The sequence below is a fragment of the Rhea americana genome, unplaced genomic scaffold (assembly GCF_003343005.1).
Source record: "Rhea americana isolate MKP2758 unplaced genomic scaffold, rheAme1 scaffold_26, whole genome shotgun sequence".
NCBI classification, from domain to species: domain Eukaryota; kingdom Metazoa; phylum Chordata; class Aves; order Rheiformes; family Rheidae; genus Rhea; species Rhea americana.
The window spans coordinates 6,879,686-6,894,750 of record NW_028186379.1 but is presented as its reverse complement, the minus strand read 5'-3'; positions in this window follow the sequence as shown (position 1 = coordinate 6,894,750).

The window sequence follows — 15,065 nt, the reverse complement described above, 5'->3', positions numbered from 1 at the left end:
GGCTCTTTGGTGGGRCTTGCCCTCCTGCAAAATAACCAAAACAGCTCTTAAAATGTAGGGAAGAGGAGCAAAACACATGACAAGCTTTGGCTGTCAACAGGCTGATCAACATTTTTGTGCGTGACTTGGATTGTGCATGCCTCCCCAGACAGTGGGAGTTGTTCGTAAGGTGTCACATGAGAGGCATAAGAAACAAGTTTTACATCTTACTCCTTCCAGCAGGCAGTTCTGTTATATTGCTAATTGCATAGTAGTCATCAGAAAAAAGATTTGGTGGTTTTAAAGTACCTGCAGCGATTATATCCTGTTCCACCTGTATTTCTTTTTTTTTTAAAGCTGCGTTTTCCACAGCCCTCTTAGCAAATGAAATGCTTTCTAGTCCGCATGTAGTTATGCTTCTGTAAATCTTCCCTAAGCTTTATCTTTGCAAACTGCCTGAAATCTTCCCCTTACATATGCCCTTCATATGTTAGGTGATGACATTAGTCCCAATTATACCAAATAAACCCACCCTCCTCTCTGAATTGGACAAGAAACAGTAGTGCATGTGTAAGATCACATACCACATCACCTTTAAAGGGAGGCTTACGAGGCAGTTTTGATCTGTGACTACTCACCTTTTCTGTCTAAGCAGCGCTGTTGCATTTTTCTCAGCCGGACAAGCATCTAGACTGCTCTGGCTTTTAATGTACTTCAGTATTAAAGCACTCACTCATAATCACATGAGCTTTTGTTACTGTGGTTTACCCTGCTTCTGCAAGCATGGGCTTCTTCCTAATATCCAGGCTTCTCCTGGAGTGTCTCAATAATGAAATAGTACWGTAATGCAAAACCAAAATAGCTATTTATAAACAATGAGTTACTTTTTTAAAAAAAATGCCTTGAGTTTCTGTACAAGTGGATAGCAGATGCAGTCTGGAGAGGAACCTCTATATATGGTATATTTGCTTTAACATGTTCAGGTAGAAGAGAACTGTAGGCTGCGGCTAGGCTGTGAAAGGGAATGAAGCTGCTCCTTCAGCACACCACCACACACTGGGAGATGTCTCCACCGATGACCAGAAGGCAAGGGGAGGGCATCTACCATACAAGGCTTTAAGAATTTAGAACAAAAGCTGGCTCTGAATGACTGATGTCCCATAGTACTACGGGACTCTGAGTATCCTGCGTATCAGTCCTTATCTACTATATCCCTAGCTAAGACTATTCTGTCTTTTGAAAGATAAGAAAGGATTTGAAATGTTCTTTGATCCCACAAGTACTACACCATTTTATGATCTTGCACTTTTTGCCAAAGCTCAAGCCATGCTTCCATGGAGGCATAAAAACTCTTCCAGAACCAGAGGGTAGCAACTGCGCTCCTTGGCAGCTTCCTAAAGTTTGGCTGAGGTCATGCACTGCTCTGTTCAGTGGTGGAGGAGGAAGCCCTACATTGAGCTTGCAAAGCAAAGCATTGCTTGAACTTCACTGTAGGAACTTGGCACAACATAAAAGAAAAACATCTCCTACCCCAGCCTGCAGGCGGATCTACCATACCTGAGATAATGCTGTCTTAAGATTTCTCTGTAGAGCCTTCTGCTTGGACTCTGCATCAGACATCTCTGTATCTAACTTACCTGACTTCACAGAGATGACACCTTTACCCTTGCCTGGTGTGTCCTCTGCTTATGCAGACTGATTCCTGTGGGACACAGGATCTCCTTGGCATTCCTATGCAGGTTTTGCAGAGGGGAATAACCCTCAGAAATTCCTCCCCTCCAAATGTCTATGCCACTTCCTTATTAAGCCTGTTTGGGAATTCACATGTGCATATGCATGTAGCAAACATGTGCTGTGATGACCCTGGTGATGCAGCTTCAGCACAACTTGTCTTTCTAGCTGGTGCTGTTTAAAGCTTCTCTACCATCAGTGCACTTCATTCATTCAAAACCCAAATCATATGACATTTTTAGCAAACYTAATCACCCTTAACCCTAATCATCTTGTATAACCACTGGTCAGCTCTTCTTGCCTGTATAGCTTTCCCTCCAGCTCTCAGGACCACATCTGATGTGATCTGATGAAAATCAGAGCATCCTCCACAAGCCAAGTAAGTACTTCTGGTTCTCCTGACATTTGGCAAAAGCAGGTCCAAAAGTTTCTGTTGCCTCAGAGCACGTTGATGTAGTGATGTATCTTCCTATCTGGTTTATCCTCTAATCCCCAAGCTCTTTAGCAGACAACATGCTACAGGCACAGTCTCTACCCTGATCTGCAGTGCCATAGACTGCACCAGAATTTTGTCACTGATCAGGTATAAAATCCAGGGAAGGAGGAAATACCCATTATCGTCATTGCTGTGTGAYGACCAAAGGTATCTGCTAACAATCCCAGTGGCTCTTTCCTGTTTTCACCTTCCGGGCAATATTTTACAGGAGTGGGTGGAAGTGGAAATCATGCACAAAGTACTCTGGTAACTTCACTAMAGGCATACCAGAAATCCATGATACTGCCAGGGGAAAAAGCCTGGATCCCCTAACTTCTGTTAATATGGTTAAAGCACAGACCCACCCTTCCACTCCACAGTACACAGCAATACTTTCCAAAGGGCGCACTTTATACCAGAAGTGACTTAAGAATATATTGATTYCTGCATCAGGAAACACACCTGGTTGCTGATACTATGTCTGCACTGAGACAGCAAGGTTATGCAAAACGTTTCATAGGTACAAGGCTGTAATGTCTGTGCTGAAGAAAGCAGGTTGCTCTTTCTGACCTTTTCTTCTCTCTCTGCTTTCAGTTGACAAAATATTGGGTTACATTAAAAGAGATTAGCAGAGTGTCTCTTAATATCAAATGTAATACTGGAGAACAAACAACTAAATGCACACAAGACGCTTCATGATCACAGCTGCTATTAAGTGATTCTGGCAGCAGCAGAGACTTGCATGGTTATTGCATACATTCCATTCTTATGATGACCGCTTTAAGAAGGTTTATTCTTCCAACAATAACATAAAAAGAACATGCATGAACACAGGAAGAGCTATAAAATAACTAAAGAAATACGTGAGAACAACATATTTTTTTTTTTAAAAAAAATCCATTAGTGTATAATCTATAGCTATGCATATTAAATCAATTATTTAGAAGTCTATATATTGTAATACTTGGTGTACAGGAGGAGGAAATAAATTGTAGAGTGCTCTCACCTCTGACAGAGTGCCTGTGATGATTCCTGTAGCCCTTTAAGACACCCAAAGTGCTCCAACAGCCAAGAATCCCTCATGCACGCTCTACACCCCTCACGTCCACCTTGGTTCTTGCAGATCCTCTGTGTTGACCATCCCTGAGAAGAGGCTACTGAGTTGTTACACTGGGTGTTAGCCATCTAAAGATTTCTCTGTGGAAATAGCACTTCCAAACAGCAACTTAAGATGCAGTGCCCAGGAGCCAGAGCACTGCTGAGGTGCTCCGATTCATGACATTTTCTGTTTTATATTCAAACTCCTCAATCATTTTAGCAGGTTTCCCAAGAAAATAACATGGTTTTTTTATTATACTGTCTGATTGTCTGTCATTCCTTCTGCCCCAGTCACTTTCCTAACCCTTTGGCCAGTTTCCAGGAGGTTAAGTCTTGAAGATGCCTATTCTCATAGCTGTTGTAAAAAAAATGGCAGCTGGATGCAGAARGAGACCAAAATTAGTGTCACCACTGAAAGAAAAAACAGTCAAAATTCAGCTGCTATGAGCACTGCTAGCAGCTGGCCAGTTTATCAGAACTCATGTAAATCTAAAGTAGGTTTTTGCCCCATTGAGGTATTACAGAGGACAAAGCACACAAATCTATATGAAACTAATTTTCATAAACATGTTCTGTGGTTCAAAATCAACTTATTTTAAATATCAAAGCAAAATCTCTCACTTCCAAATGTGCAGTAAACCTAGAAATCATTCCCAAATGTGAAGCTAACCAAGAAATAAAGAACAACATACTATGTTTAAAAGTTCAGATACAACAAAATATTGAGGCTCCTAACTTTCTGCTGGGTTGCTAACTTCCTGATGATTTCATACTTCGTTGAAATATTTGTTCATGATCCAAGAGATCCTTCTTTGGATCCTGCCAATGTAGAAACTTCCAGCCCTTGAGAAGTTATGGGGAAAACAGGATTACTGCAGAAGGACTTTTGCAATAAAATAGAAATTGTTATTTCCAGTTCATGCAAGTGAACTATCATTCACAATCTTACTGAAATAAGACAACTGGTTTTATTATCTTTGCATTTCACATACCCTCAGATAATTTTGAGGAAAGTGCTGGCTACAGATAGCAGCTAAGATAACTKGCAACATAGTAATTCATCTTCTAATTATCTTAAACCTAACAAAATCTACTCTGCAAGACTCGAGGTACAAGGAAGCCTGGATGTGAACTAATTTGAACAGTTTCAGATGTTTTTCTGTTGCACATACCAAACTCAAAAAGCCTGGCCAACCACTAGCTACCTCTGTTCAAGCTAGAGGAAGCTGATTATGCATCACYTTCAGACATGATAGATGTGGCCATAGATGTGGCCTCCTTACTTTGCAGGGGAACCATTGTCCCATAAAAAGGTTCAAAAGATTCAAGACGAGATAGGTTTAAGCAAGAATATTCAGACTCACCTAGAAAACGAAGCTCATGCAGACTACACAGCACTACTGTAGCAAGCTCTCCACAGGAAATGCCATTAAGCAGGTAACCACACTTTCTCTAATGATGCTTGCTTATATACCATCTCTGCAGATGGTCACCTCTTACAAGGCTTGATAAAGCTTTTTGAAACAGTCAGGTAAGACTTCAGCTCTAAGGTCTCTGAGCATAAAACAAGAGAAAGTAGAGAGCGGAAAAATACTAAACCAAACCTTCAGCCATATTTCATCGCTCCCAAAACACCCGCACTGCCAGAAGAGCAGGGCCTCCTGAACACTTACTTCAGCTGTGGCCCGTTGAACCTAACAGCATGAAAGCAAGGAAACAGATGTTGAGAAGCCCTCTAGAATGATAATGAGAAAAGGATGATGTAAAGGTGTGCTCTGGTGCCTAGCAGAGGAATGTATCTCTACGCACCTTCTCCTCCCTGTAGGCGCATACATTCCACTGAAGTTTGTGTCCTGGATCATCAGAGCATTACCCTGATAACAAGAAAAAAGATGCAACTATGAGGTTTATTCTCATTCTCTGCTGYCCCAGTCTCTTCTGACTCCCAAGTTTTGCTACCTGTCTTGGCCGTGTCAGAAGCCACCAAAGATTACCTACTTGTCCTATGGCTATCACAAGAGCTTGAGCTAAACAAGAGCAAATTTAAGTACCATCAGTAAATAATATAGATAACAATACGCAAGTATTAGGCAGGGTTGTGTTTATCCAGGATACCAAAGCTTAAGTAGCACAAGACTGGCCATAGAGCAGAACCACAACAGCACATGAAAACACTTCRGGAATGCTGGCTGCCTGGATTATCACTGCATGTTCATGAAATGCCTAGCACAAAGCAGTGATAGCTGGCTATGCYTGATGACTACTGCTATGGTACTAACGCTGAGTGGCTCTATTAGCACATTCATTTTGTTAGTACTTAATTACAGAAAAACTTGGGAAGATGTAAACATCAAAGGAACCCTTTTCCCTAACAAGATAAGTCTTGACTTTATTCCTATGACATTTTAAAATTTCCCACCCTACTCAATTTGAAAACCTGCTGTAGGYTACTAGGATTTAAATCAATAGATGCTTTTATTAAGACTTCAAAGGTAAATGAAAGATTATATGGACTGGCACAAAATTGTTTCCTTCCAGTGGTTTTCAGGTACACAAGAAATAGAATTAAATACTCTCCTGCTCTACCAGTCTGTCCATCATAAACTCCCAAGCCACTTAATTTTTTATTGAATTTAAAAGCTTTCCCTAAAGGTTATGATATATCTTAAAGCACAGAGCTGTCTCCTCACAGCATTATCTCTATAAATTATTATTAGTGGAAGACCTCTATCCRTCAACTCTTTCTCCACACAACCTTTTGCAAAAGCATTGGAGGACTGACTTGAACACCTAAGGAGCCAGGATTCAGAAAGAAATTTAACAAAAGGTGATTACTGGGAAACAGACATTACAGACTTACTGCAACTCTAACAGCCACTGAAATGGTCCTATACCTAGGCACAGCAAAAGAAAAGGACCTGTCCAGCAAGAATGCAGTGAGCAGGCACAGATTTTCTTTTAAGATTTCTATTTTGTCTTACTCTCTATATTTGCTCTCTGTTRCATAATTAATAGTTCTAATTAATAGCTCTTGAGAGCCAAATCCTCTGGTGTATCAGGGATGMTTGTTTTAAGGAGACGCCATCTCAAAGCTCCGCATGATTTGGTGGTCTCCAGCTAAATAGAAATAATCTTCCTTCAGTTGCAAAACCCTGAACCTTTATTATTATTATTATTATTTAAAGTTAGTATCTATTAAAATACATTAAGASAGCGAGAGTTTTGAGTAATTTAAAAACACATGAAAAGCATTCAAATACTATAGGAATGAAAACTACAGAACATCTCGTAGACTAATAACCACAGAATTTGCATGGCCTCTGCTTCCACTACAGAGTTGTGATGAAAAAGCAGGATCTGTAATTTCAGCAAAAATTTCAAAAAGATTCTACTTTCTGAGGCTTCTTATTCCTGTCTATATGAACACCTGTTTATATGAACACCTTTCCTGAAGCTTTCCATCAAATGTCACCTGATCTCTAGAACATGTGAATATGTAACAGTGAAAATTTACTCCCTTGTTCCTTTCAAGCTATTCAGACAGCGTACTTAAGGCTTGCTACATTTGTTTTTAAAACTTTTCATAATGCTGTTTGTTCATTACATGTTTTATTTTTAGTTGCTTTAATTTTAAGAGTCTTGAAGAACTGAAACAAAATTCTTAACAAAATACTTCTTGATTTTCGTGCAGTTTTTCAATGAATTTAGATAGCCTGATATATTTTAAACTGCTGTGTCCCACAGAGAAGCAACCGTTGCTGTAGTAGCTATCTCAGGGAGAGATTGTATTAGCTCATGGCAAGATCTAGCTGGGTTACTTGGAGGGAAGGGGAGCTGTTTTTATTACATTTAGTGGGCTGCTCCACAGAACAATATCATCTTTGGACACTCGCGCTCAGAACCTTCCCATTTCAGAGGATTAATGAGATAAATCAAAGTTGCCTTTTAATGTTGTGAATCACTGACCACCAAGTTCTTAACAGAGTATTAGACCTGATAGGAGCATGTATGGGGTTGGRAACACACTGCCATTCCTCAGCACACCGGTCAGACTGCTAACAGTTATTAATACTTACATATATATCAGCATGGTACATATTGTTATGTTTCTAACCATAATTTTGCTTAAAGTATTACTAATCCCTCCCTCCCCTCGATTTTTCTCTCTCACTTTATAGAAAGCAAAGCTTTGCTTTGCTGTAGAAAGAAGAGAGTAGCAGCCGAGTCTCCTTCTTTATAGTCTTTTTGCTAGCTCAGTAAGGGCCATCTGTGGAGAAGATGCTTTAAACTCCTCATCTCATCATGTTTTCCTGCCCACTGTTTGGATCACCGAGATGGAGGGGATGATGAAGATACCTGTCCTACAGATCCTTGTAATGCACCCTCAGACAGCAGTGATGTTTATAACATTTCCTTTTAGCAAAATCTCTCTACATGATCTTTTAAATCACATAGCCCTTTGCATTTACAATAAAGTTTCTTATCTTGCTTCAGTTATACAAAGATATACAAAGATAAAGTGCTATATCAGTGTTAAGCCACAAGCAAAAAATTAAAGCAAACAACTTGATCTCCCCATTCTGATGGTTCAGCTGTGGTTCAGCTAAGACAATTTTGAGATATCTTACAGCTAAATACAGCTACCAGAAGTGAGAGCTGGAATTCCTCYGAGGCAGTTGATAAAAAGCATATCTACTCAAAATGTAGATCTAAACAGAATATATGCTACTCTCAGCACTCCAGAYAAGAACTGAGCATAGATGACATGATACCTCAATGATCCTGTTTACACTTCTCACCTTGCTATCAAGTGGTAGTATCACTGTAGCTGATGGCCTCAGATAGTGGTCTCACTGTGATAGTCATTGTTGCTTTTTACTGATCAGTGATCTCCAAGTGAGTTTTACCACTGAAAGGTTATTTCTGCATAAAAAATGTGAGCATTCAAAAGTGCCCCAGACCTGGACTATTTCAGTAAGAAAAGAAGAGGGGCATGGGAGAGGAAAACCCTGTGTGAAATCGAAGAACTCAGCCACCAAAAAAGGTGAACAGTTGAACTGAAATTGCTCTCCTGGCTTCCTGCTTTTGAACTTCATGCTTGACAACAAATTCTATTGCAAGACAAAAAAAGCTCTGAATCTCCATCATATTTTAAATCATATAAATAGAGCAATTTGGGTTGCACACTACATTTCTTTATATTTGCAAACTTCCTGACTGGCAATAAAATTAAAATCCATACAAAGATACCAGTAATCGATTAGTCTGTCCTCAGCATCCACCTGATGTAGTTTGTTTTCAGCACATCCGCTAAGTCCAGCTGTTAAGTAAATTGCTCAGTAAAAAAATATTTTAAAATTGGATTTCCTTGTCTTGGCAAGTGCTGATTTTCTTATGGCTTTTTTTCATTCTACAAAATACCTTTGAACTACCATTTTTTCTTGCCGAAAGATCTTTTTTTTTTTTTTATCATGTAATAATACAAGAACTAGGTATTAGGAAATGTAGCAAAGAATTGGCAACTAAGTGGTCAAATAAACTGTATTTTCATTTTATCATGTTGTTCTTATTTCATAAAAAACCCCACCATTTTTTGCTTTCATCTAAATAATACCACAATTGCACATGAAGAATCAACATAAATTTATAGAAGGCTGAGTGTAAAATCAATTTTTCTTCTCTTCACTTAAACTTCTCATTTCTTTTTTTTTTCTGTAAGGCTATTCCATTTTTCATACTGTGACATCAGATATTAACAACACAGGATTAAATTCAGACTGTTCAAATTGGACATAATATCTTTTACTGAGAGGAACTGCAACTTTACATTAACATTTACATTAAATCTGTATTATTTTTGATAACTGTTAAACTTCTCCATTCCATGCACAACATAACCAAACCACATAACCACTTTGTTAGGCATGAAAGGGCTTTCTCTTCCTCTCAGACCGTGGGCACACAACAGCGTTCAGAGGAAGCAACTGCAATTAAGCACGTCCAAGGGAAGATTTGTTATGCCGTTTTGCTCTTTTAGGAGAGATCGTTTATGTTACAGACCTAAGAATGAGATTTTTCTGTTACATGATGCACACTTATTTGTAACAATTGTTATCAAGTTACGTAATAATTTCCATGCAGACCTTATAGCTTTGGTGATCAGTACATTACACACTCAAGATAGAGAGATTTTACTCTTTATATTTCACTTAAGACAGAGATTGAAAGTAAGCTGCTGTATTAAATCAATTTTTTGATTCTCATACAGTAATATAATAAAGTTATATTAGGTTTTCCAGTACTGGCAAAGAAAGCTGAAATAAGATATGCATACTCCAATGTAGATTTAAAGCAGAATCAGTGAAAATTTACTGCTCATATCACAGAAAATACAAACCAGGGGCTAACTCCCATATATTTAATATATTTAATAATGTATTTCCCTGATCCCATGTGATCAGGATTGTTAAAGATTATTATGTAATGCTTTTGGGAATAGTTCATTAGACTTTATATTTTTCACATGGTGACACAAAAATAGCAGTTTCCGTTAAAGTTTTAGCACTGAGCAAGCAGAGCTAAGTTCTTCCACACATGCATCAAACTGCCTGGGCACAAACCAACGCTGATCTGGAAGTTGTAAGGCTGAGGTTGCAGCGTGGCCCTTTTCATCCCCCTGCCAGCCACAGTACTACAACGTCAGGGCCGGATCCCCCCACCTGGCTGCTCTGCAGCAGTGTAAGACAAGCAGAGGCAGCAATGCACTTGTACCTGCGGGAACTGGCAAGTCACAGTACAACCAAACTGCTCATCCYGTTCCTCTCCAGGTGACTCATGGTTCAAGGAACAGCAGATAAATGTTGGGGGGGTGGGGGGGAGGAGAAGAAAAAAAAAAAAAAAAAAAGAAAAAGATCTTTTTCCTTCTGTTTCTCTGCAGGCCCTTAAATGACTCCCCCTTTTGTCTCCCAGCTGCATATTGTCAGTCTGAGAATCAGGACCCAGGTGGATTTAAGTCTTACAGTGACAGAAATGCACTACTAGAAGCATAGCAACTCTTGACCTGCTCACTGTTTGCCTTCCTATTCTGCCATAAATGTTACCATCTAAACTGGGCTTCTAGATAGAAAGCAGATTGCTGTGCAACATATTTATCTTTTTTTCTCCTCTCTGCAGTGCCTGTATGTTCTCTAGTGGGTCTGACCTCTCAGGAGAAGGTCAGGGTTTGAATTAATGACGTGAGTCAGTAAAGATACATTAAAAAAAAAAAAAAAAAAAAAANAAAAAAAAAAAAAAAAAAAAAAAAAGACAGGATTTTGCCCATATTCTCATTGTTAGCACATTAAAGAGTATGTTGTGCTAAAAAGTTCAGCTGCCAACATTTTCATTATTCTGACTCCCATTTCAGACAAGTGCTGAGGTTATTTCTTGAGTAGTCAAGGCAATTCCACTGGCCCATAAAACAACTGAGCTTCAATGCTGAACTCTTATACCCTCCCCATAGTAAGTGAAACTGAGGTAACAGCATATACAGAGAATAAGGGTACAATTTAGTGCATTCAGTTTATACTGTTTCTTAGAAACACTTTAAAGGAGCAGACTTTGGCTGAGCGACCATTTCTCTTTCCATGTCCTGCCACCAAAATGTCAACACAACAGATGTTCTTGTGAAGTACATTCTCTTTGATACAATGTCACCTTCTTAGCTGGGATTTTACTTGTTTGATTGTGCCTTTTTTATTTTTTTAAGAAAATTTTCTCTTATTCCCAGCCAAAATATCAATAAATGTCTTCAGAGAAAACAGAACTTTTTAGCAATTTGGTTGCTCTCTCGTTAGCTGAATGATACAAAATCTTTCTTTTTCAATCTCCCTGAGCAACAAAGAGGTCTGAATGGATTTCATTATAAAGTGATGCACGAAAGCATGTAGAAGATGAATATCACACAGTCATAACTATGCACTTTCACAGTAATTACATGCCCTCCCGCTTCGAAAAGGATTGTGCTTTACTGAGTCACTGTGAATATAAACCATGTAACTAACAGTTCATTAAATCAGTATGAGAAAAGTAGTATAGTAAAGCCAATGTTCAGACTATAAATGAACTGTGTTTGGTAGCTTTCAGACTCTAGAACTGGGTTAACTGGGGTGCACGTAGCAAGAACAAGTTTATAGAGGCCTTTCGAGGACCAACAGCTTCTGAAGCWGAGCACTGTAATTACCAGGTTAACTACACCTTCTTGCATCAAAATCATAGTTAAAAGATCTGCCAASAGATACTGTAAGAAGTTCATTTGCTTCATTTACACACATTTGAAAAATGTGTGTGGTGTGGTTTGGAGGGTTGATTTCTGATACCATGCTTAATCTTTAATTGCTGGTCGTTTGCCCATATTAACCAGCATTCCCATGAAYAGAGAAGGCCATCCCATGTGTGGGGGACCATGGCCCAGGGTGCTCAGAGGATCTGTATCTCAAAGCTGAGTTCCCATGCAGATTTTCTGATGTCAAAGCACAGTAGCCTTTTCCTGAGTGGAACAGTTTCTTGGGTGTCCATACCTTTCCCATAAGACTTTTTGGAGTACTCTGTCACACATGACTGCAACCAAGCAGTGAGTTTAATGTTAGTATGGTGGGACTAACAGAGACACCCTAAAAAAGTGGAGAGATGGCATGATTATTTAAGCCTTGGCTCCTGAGGCAATCATGCCAAAATGATTTTTATTGCAAAACAATTCCAGAATAATTCATGGTGGTCAACTACAAAGCTTGGAAAATATCAACCCAACATGGAAATTAAGAGAAAAGTATAACTAAATGAAAATGCCTTCCCATAATATAATGGTACAAACTTAGCTTGAGCTATCACAAAAGCAATAAATGAAGATACTCGAATACAGGATTATTAAAATCCTGTTCCTGCAGTAGCAAGGATTTGTTCATTTTTCATTGAGAATCTGAGCTGGCTGGTACCATAAATGGATCAGGAAATTTTGATTTCTGCATAACAAGAAAGACTGCAGACTGCTAAAGAAGCTTTGTTTGCATTTTCAGTTTAGTCATCTGATGGCCTACTGTCACATGTGAAGCGTAACACAAATTTCTTCCCAGAAAGGTAATTTGTGTCGCCTTAAGCAGAGTTCCCTCGAAAGACCACTGATAGTGGCAGACAATGTTTCCCTAAAGGTACCTGGCTGGCTAAAATGAGATTGTCCCATTTTAGTTTGCTTTCCTGGCAAAATATCAAGTTCATTCTTCAAATTTCCTTTTTTTTTTTTCTTTTTTTTTTTCTTTTCCTGACAGTTGCTATAAGAAGTGATTAACAATTCCTGTACTTGTGTTGAGGAGATGGAAGTGTGATAGCAGTGAGAACACGCCAGCTCTATTACAATCTAGACATGCAGGTACACATGATTTGATCACACCCTGTCATCTGACAGGCCTTCAGGTAGCAGAGATGTATATCTCTTGGACAACTTTAATAACWGAGGAGCTAAAGCTGTGAAGTACCGAACACCTCCAACTCATTTCTTTGTAAGATTAAGCCCTAAATCTCTCTGAATGTGTGTTTCTTTGCTAGCAGAATATTTAGGATGTATTTTAAATATCTTCTCTTTTATAATTCAATTCAATTATTTTAACTGTGAAATTGTTTCTCAGACACCCAAATTATAATGTAAAATCTATAAAATTCATTTAAGATTTGGTGATGATCAACCAGTTTCACATAAATCTTCTGTGTTTCAGAAACATTCATTTTCAAACATAAATTGAGAAGTCGGCTAAGGCTGGGCTGTAAAGTACTGCTTCGAGAAGTCATCTAAGTTTTCAGATGGTCCCTTCAGTCTTCACACCTAAAACATTTCATTGGATTTTTAGTCTTCTCTCCATTCCTGTTACATCTCTGTTTTTCCTAGCTCCTTCTCCCCTTCTTATTCGGCTTTTTCTTCTCTTCTCTCGCTCACACTGTTGGCTGCAGGCACAGGATAAATAGATCCAAACATTTTCTGTTTCAGACCTTCTGGAATGTTTAGTCTAAAGCCTGAGAGCTGAAGAAGAAGAATGCGAATAACCAGATCTTTACAGCACAGCCACCTTTTAGTGATTACCCCAGCCCTGGTGGGTTTGGATTCTTCTAACCACAGGCCTGATCCTCAGTGCCCCTGAAGTCTATTTACAACATGTTTAATAATTTCCACCAGCTGGCCTTTATTGAGAGTGTCACTCAATATTTATGTAACATTTTCATGTATCAAGTAACATGGCAAAAAACCTCTGTCTTAACCGACTTTATTGTTTTTAAGCTGATAATGTTTTGTTTTTAATTACCAGACATTTGTTGTCAGCGGTTTTTCCCTGAAGGCTCTCAAAAACTCTGTTGGGAAAGAGTGTTTAAACTCCCATCTTCCCCACAAAACTTTGGATCAGGCCCTCAGTGCTGAAATACTGTATTCGAAGGTCACTTTTTACTTCTAGRATCAACAACCTGGAAACAAAGGAGTGCAGTTAAAATTGATGTCCCACATGGTTTAAAAATTACTTGTGAATGGCTTCTAAAACTGACATTTCAGCTGAGGATGTAGCTGATTTAATAACAACAAAAAAGCAACAATCACATGAGAACGCTGCAGTCATATGATTTTTTTTTTTTTTTTTTTTGCATAGTCAGTCACAGGTTGGGCGTTGACTTGTTCCCTCTCCTTTCTGCCAGATAATGAGGGCTTAGTTTAAACAAGCCTGGTATCCCTAAGGCTATTGCCTTCACCCTTTTCCCCAGCTGCTAGCAGAAGGGAAGGAGCAAGGGCTGGCTGCAGACAGGAGGGTGCTGAAGCACGGAGCCTACATATGCAAGATGCACTTCACTTTCCATATGCTGTGGGATAATTGTCTCTGTGCTGCTGAGGGGAAAGGAGGGCACTCCAGCTCCCTTAGCTCTGCTACCCSTATGTCTGTCTTCACACACATAGACAATGACTCATGATTTCTAACAGGCCTCCAGACCACGGTGATTTAGAGGAGACTAGAGTGCAGTGATCATGAAGGCAAATAGATTTGCCTTGCACTTACCAACAGCTCTCAAAGACAACTGGACATCAGAGTCTATGTTACCGACAAAAATTCTGGCTAGGATGCTCAGGGTAGTGACAACCACAGCTAATAGGAACTGCTAGAGAATGAAAGAAATTAAGAACAAAACGAATAATAAAAATAACAAATAGCCATAGTTACAAAATACTGCTCTGTTGGGCAATCTCTTAATTTGTTGACAGTGCATTGGGCTTACAGACTTCCACCTACCTTATCCAAAATAAAAATGGTTTAGTGTTGCCCAACTTGCTGGTCTCTGGCTAAACAGTGTCTCACTTCTGCCAGTGCTATACTTCAGAATCAATGACTTCGGTCTCTTCAACTGCTGTCTTGTAGCCCCAGATCGCAACACATTCAAAGGTCCAGGCCATTTTTCACATCACAATTCTGCTTTTGTAATCACCATTGTACCACATGTCCTCCCTCAGAAGTATTCACTTTGCTTTTGGTCAAGTTTGTCCTTCAGGTTGTTGTTTGCTTAGGTCACTCCCTCATCACTTTTAGCTGGACTATTCGAGATGTTCAGCTCGAATACAACTCCCAGTCCTGAGCTGTATTTACCTATGTTATCTTATGTTGTCAGCAGCTCCATCAACCTTATTTGTTAGAATAGGTTTTTCTCAAGAACTTTCATATTTGCTTCTATGCCATGTTTCACCAAAACTTGTGCTTCGCTGCAAACAAAAGCAATGAAC